Source organism: Nelumbo lutea, chromosome 6, assembly GCF_056320005.1.
Source record: "Nelumbo lutea isolate HS-2025 chromosome 6, American lotus-T2T, whole genome shotgun sequence".
NCBI lineage: Eukaryota > Viridiplantae > Streptophyta > Magnoliopsida > Proteales > Nelumbonaceae > Nelumbo > Nelumbo lutea.
This window is the reverse complement of record NC_142689.1, coordinates 19,961,634-19,967,942: the sequence shown is the minus strand read 5'-3', so window position 1 is coordinate 19,967,942 and position 6,309 is coordinate 19,961,634. Positions and strand designations below refer to the sequence as shown.

General features: G+C 40.5%; 1 pseudogene; it reads left to right on the top strand.

Moving 5' to 3' along the window:
* The first annotated feature begins 1,488 nt into the window (after positions 1 to 1,488).
* On the top strand, positions 1,489 to 3,754 carry LOC148847782 (transcription factor MYC2 pseudogene; annotated as a pseudogene).
* The last annotated feature ends 2,555 nt before the right edge of the window (positions 3,755 to 6,309 follow it).

Genomic DNA, 6,309 nt, shown 5'->3' with positions numbered 1-6,309 from the left:
CAATAGAAGGATGTGACTTGGAAGTAAACATGGATGAATTGGATGTCATATGATTGCTACAGGCAGAATCAAAATACCATGATGAGGTAGTATTTGGGGTGACGGACAAGACTGAATTAAAAGGCATACCAGAAGCAGGTTGGAGCTGGTGAAGAAGGGCTTGGAGTTCTTGAAGAGAAAATTTTGGAGAGGTGTTATCAGAAGAATCCTCTGTGGAAGCAGTGGCAATAGAACTCGAAGCTTGAGAACCCATGGATGAGGACTTCTGTCCAAACACCTTTTTTGCTTGCAAGCGACGACACTCAGAAATAGTATCTCCATTTTGAGGATTTAGAGGAAGTTGAAGAAGTAGTATACATACTCGGAGTAGCAAGAACAACATCAGTAGATAGTAAGGATCGCTCATCTCGAAGTGTTTTTAGTCGAGTTTTTTAGAGAGCAAATCTTTGATCATAACTTCAAGGGAGGATAATGGGTTACGATGAAGTAGAGTACCACTAATAGGTTCATACTCATCCCTGAGAGTCATCAGAAGATGCCAAACACGTTGGTAATCGCGAAGCTTAGAATAAGTAGTGGCCGCCGAGGTACTATCCCATTCAGGTTCACACTCTGCTAACTGATCCCAAAGAACTTGTAATTCAGAGACATAATTGTGAATGGTCTGTTCAGGTTGCTGCTTCATACGGTGAAGACACTTATAGAGCTGAAACTGATGCACATCATCAGAAATAGAATAATGAGCTTGTAAGAAATCTTGTACCTCTGTGAAATTCCAACTTGATGCTTGCAATACAAGTATTGCGAAACCAGGTCAATATTTGATGATTTTTCCCATCCCATTTTTCTATTCGTTCGATAAATTTATCCTCTGTTTCATCAACAATTTTAGTAGGTTTGGGAATTTCACCAGTCACATACCACCATAGAAGGCATCCCTTGTGAAAACTGCACATCTCTTGGGACCATAAATCATAATTTGAGCCATTGAAGGTAACGGTGATGGGATGAGAAATATGTTGAGCAGCTTCAGATGAATCCATGAGGAGAAACACAGAACTTTGGAGCAGCACAAGTCATGGGAAAATCTCAATACTGACCTTAAAGAAAAACAGGGACTGTTGAACTCTGCAAGCCCTTTGGTACGATAGTCAACACCAAGTGCAACGTTGATGCCAATCGGAATCAAGCCTTTGTCGAGTTCGCAGACCACAAGATCTCTGAAGAGACAACCACCGGTGTCAAAAGGCTTCACCAGATGCAAGCCGCTGGAACCGTCGTTGAATCACCTGACTGATTCACCAGCAGCCAGTTCGCTACCGAAGCTGCTGTCCAAACCCCGAAAGCCCAATTTAATTACTTTAGAAGCTGCCGTATCTTTTATCCAGACGCCTAATAGAGAAACCATTCAATCAGCTTCCGGAGCTGCTATTGCAGCTTCCACCCAAACGCCTGGCGGAAAAGGAATACATCTTGCTACAAAAGCGCATGCATTTTTGCCTTGAGACGGACGATGTGGATGGAGCTGTTAAGAAGGCTGTCAGCGCTGGCGCGACACTCGAGGGTGAGATCACAGAGGGCGAGGGCTCTTGCTATGGTGGACGAGTCGGGATGGTGAAGGATCTGTACGGCTATGCCTGGCTCATCTGCTCCCCTACCGAACAAGAGCTCCCTCTCATCCTTTGTGCCGAACTGAAGCTTGGATCCTCCGTCCTCCAAGTCTGCGACCAGACCGACGACTCTTCTGCTCCAGTTTGCTGCTGAAGCGACTGGAATCGTTATTCAATCAAACGAGTCTACCATGCAATATGCCGCTGAAGAATCGATCGATGGGGATACAACTCAATTTGTCAAGGAAGTTGTCTCGGCTTCTATTGAAATGCTTGACGAGGAAACCATTCAATTTACACGCGAAGCAGCGGGGAATTCCATGAGAATAATGCTCTGATACCATGACACGAAAAACAAAGAAAATAAATGGAGAAAATAATATTTCTCTTAATTATGAATTCAATGGGTTACAACCTATTTATAATAAAGCTAGGGATGCAACCAGAGAACAGATCGGAAACCTAAATTGTGATACAAAAAGGAAAGAAATAAGATATGTACAGCTAATTGGAGTGGAACTATATCTCTTAAAATTAAGGGGATAATGATACTAGTTTCCGTAGAACTATCTCTCCTAGAGATACTAAAGGTAGAATACTAAATATGATGGAATACGCTAACACGAACCGTGTAACACGATTTTTTTATTAGATATGGACTATATGAACATGTGATTTGGATTGCATCTTGTGGCTATTTGATGTTTTATACTAAATGAATTTTCAATATGTAGAATGCTTGATAATGTAGCTATTCGAATTTTTATGATAATTGATATTGTGTTCAGATCTCTAGAGCCGATATTAACATTATATTATCATCGGCCGGAAAATAATAAAATAAAAAATTACTGTTAATATAATTAAGGTAAATTATAAAGACTCGGTTTGTATTATAACCGTGAGATAAAGATCCCTGTTGTTAGTCTTTCGTTCAAAAAGATTGTTATAATATTTTTAATTCCCATGTAATAACTAATACTTCCCCAACGTCATGATACACGAACAACAGCAGCGGCGGTAATTCCCTCTACCTACATTTCTTCACATTTCTGAAAAGGTAAAATGACTTAATTTGTTGATTTTCGGGGTTGACGACCCCGTCGATGAAGAGGTTACGGACACCGAGTGGTTCTTTCTTGTGTCGATGATGTAGTCGTTCATTAACGGTAGGTGGCTTTGTTGGTCTGACTTTCTTCGCGTCGTCTCTGGTGTGGTTTGCTGGGGTTGAGAGGCTTGCGAGCTCGTCTAGCGAGCGGGCGAGACAAGGTCAAATTTTTGGCTTGCGGACGATGGTGTGTATACCTTCGGCTAACGGTGTGTTGATTTCAGTTCGACGGAATGGATCTTTCACAGCTCGGATATGATCAATAAGGTTATGGTTTTGTTTAATTTCAACAACAATAATTCCGACATGGGTCCTTGGTCCACGTCTCAGGCCGATCAGGGCGAGAATGATCCGTCCTCCCTCTGGCTTTCGGATCCGTCGTCGATGATTGAAATTATGGATTCTCTTAATACAGCCCTAGCTGCTTCTGTTGCCGCTGCTGCTACTGTTACTCCTACTAATCAAGAGATCACGAAGCCAATTCAGTTCGAGAAACAAAGCCCAAGTAGTTTAACCGAGAATCTTAGCACGATATCAGTCCAAACCCAGCACCAAAACCATCACCACCAGCAACAGACGCAGAGTTTTTTTACTAGAGAACTAAACTTCTGAATTCGGATACGAAGGAAACAGTGCGAGGAATGGTTCTGCTCAACCGTGTAAGCCTGAATGCGAAGAGATTTTGAATTGTGGGAAGAGTAAGAAGAACTCCTGCAGTGCAAATGGTAATCTGTTCTCGAATAATTCACAATAGTTTGTGGCTTATGACAAGAAGCGTTTTACCTCGTCAAAAGGAGGTAACGATAAAGGAATGCTATCCTTCACATCTAGTGTGGTCTTGCCTTCTTCTTGTGTGGTGAAATCTAGTGGTGGAACTGCGGATTCTGATCAATCTGATTTCGATGCTTCTGTTCGAGAGGCCGAGAGCAGTAGAGTAGGCAAGCTGGAGAAGCGACCCAGGAAGCGAGGGAGTAAACCTTCACATTTCCGGAACCCCGAAAATGAACCTTCACATCAGTGGAAGCTTTACCGCTAGTCTTTGCAACCTTACCTTGAACCCTGAGGGAAATCGCCTTGAGGACCAGATTCCGGATGCCGTGGACAGACTAAAAAATTTCGTTGTCCTTGACCTGGAGAGAAATCAATTCAAAGGAAATATCCCGGATGCTCTGGGCAGAATCTCCAGCCTGATTCAACTAGATTTGTCTCAAAATGGATTTAGTGGAAATATCCCAGTTTCACTCGCCAATCTACCGAACCTAAGTTACTTCAACGTGTCTTATAACAACCTCTCTGGTTACTTTCCCTCTCTCCTATGGGAAAAATTCAATCCTAGCTCTTTTGTTGGGAACCTTCAGCTATGCGGGTACAGTATTTGGATTCCTTGTCCTTCCTCTTCTTCGCCATCTCCGTCACCAGAGATTACGAAACCAAGCCGCCGCAAACGGACCACCAGAGATTCGAGCGGAACTGCGTTCATTAATGCAGGAACAAACTCCTCTGCGGAGGCATATTCCATGGATTTAGGTCGTTCGACACCATAATTATTGCACCAGCTACCTCTCTGGTAATCTTGCACAAATGGGGCTGAAGTTATCCTATATTAAAGTCCTGGCGGGAGTTCGTAGAGGGGATTACCTCCGCCGCTACTGTTCGTGTATTGTGAGTTCATTATAATTACTATAATGGGGATTAAAAAATATTGCAACGGAAATCTTTGTCTCACGGTCATATACAGAGGGGGTCGAGTTTTTGTCACAGACCCCATAGTACAAGGAGGTCTTTGTAATATATCCATATAATTATCATAATGAGAATCAATATTATGTATAAAATATATATTTTAAATGTATAGGATTGGGCTAGGTCTAGATGAAGTTGAAGTATTAAGCCTAAGCCCATGTGCAGGTTGGGCTCAAGTTAGGGGTAATTTTCTTATAAAATATTTAATAAGGTTAATTGGTCATTCAATGCTAGTTTGATTATGTAAAATAATTAAATGCTTATATATATATTTTTTGTAAATTATCACAAATGATGATCTAACAGAAATTGAGTTTTAGATAAAAATATTTACTAGGGAGTCGGGTCACCCATGAGTTTTAGATAATATCCACAAAAAAGAGTTCAACCAATCCCAACCGAACTGTTAATTGGGACAAAACGAGAAGTACAACTATAAAGTGAGTCGGGTCACCCATGGGCTGACATGAACCAATGTTTTAAAAACAAAGGTTAACTCATTTTTGCCTTCAGGTCATGGGTCGCTATTTCTATCAAATGGGTCTTACTGTGCCACGCCATCAATCAATGTGTATATAACGGAATGGGTTTGACTGTTCAGAATGGAGATTCGGATCAGAATCAACCAAATTCGAATTTGATTTGATTATAAAAACTTGCATCCAAACCCAATCATATTTGAATTATAATTTCAATAAATCTAACATATAAAATAATGATTCATTATTAATACATGTAAATTATAATTTCAATATATTTAATAAAAATAGAACAAATAATACGAGTGAGAACTGAGAAACAGGGAATGAAAAATAAAATAGAGGGGTGAGCACGTTCAAGAACAAGAGAAATTGGTGTGGCTGGGCTGGCACGTGATTTTGTGTTCCAAACCAGCCGCAGCTCATTTCGAAACGAGCTGAAATACGACAGAACTACACTGTCGATTGTCGATCACCGCTTAAACCTTTGCCTAGAAATCTTCTAAGCAAAGTTTCACTAATTATAAAACATCTGGAATTAACAATGCAAACGACCAAGCGTAGATTTTATTTACAGGTACAAGTTAGATCGTCTTAGTGTTTTAAAAGGCAAACCTAGGCCTATTGGTTTAATGCTGGCACCGTTTGTTTGCGATACAAATATTGAACTGAGGCATTTATGTACCCCAGTTCGGATTTTTGAGTGTTTGTTAGACATATACAAATGAGTGGGTTTAGATAACAAATATGTTTATTTTTAACAGGTCCGTGCTGTGAAGAGAGTGCATTTCTGTATCCATTTTTTGGATACAAATTTGTTCTCTTGAAAATCGAAGTAATCAGATTTATTCATTGTATCAATCGGGCAGGAGGAGAGACGCCACTCCCATGGTTCTTCCAACGGTAACTTTTCCTCTTCTTCTCCGACCATTGCATGGTTGTCACCGTCAATGTCCGACCTCTTCTTCTCCTTCGATACAGGCACAATCAATTAGTGCATTTAATGTTTACTCACATAATTTTACCAAACTCCAACAATTTTGTATAGGTATTTGCCTCAAATGAAACAAACGACAAGAGTACAAAATAGGTGAACCCAGATTTCAGTCTTGAACAAAAATGAGTGTGTTTCTGCACTCTACAAATTTGTATTTGCATTGCTTCCAAACGGAGCAATTTACTATTATAATAGGTTCCAATGATGTTAAATAGAACTTGAACGGTTTAACCCATGTAGGACATGAAAATATAAGGCTGCAACCCTAATGTTAATAACATGATACTCTTCCATAAAAGTGGCACCTCACTTTGCTCTGCTAGTGTCATACATAGAGGTGTAAATCCAGCGGGTGGCCCGACACGAAATTGG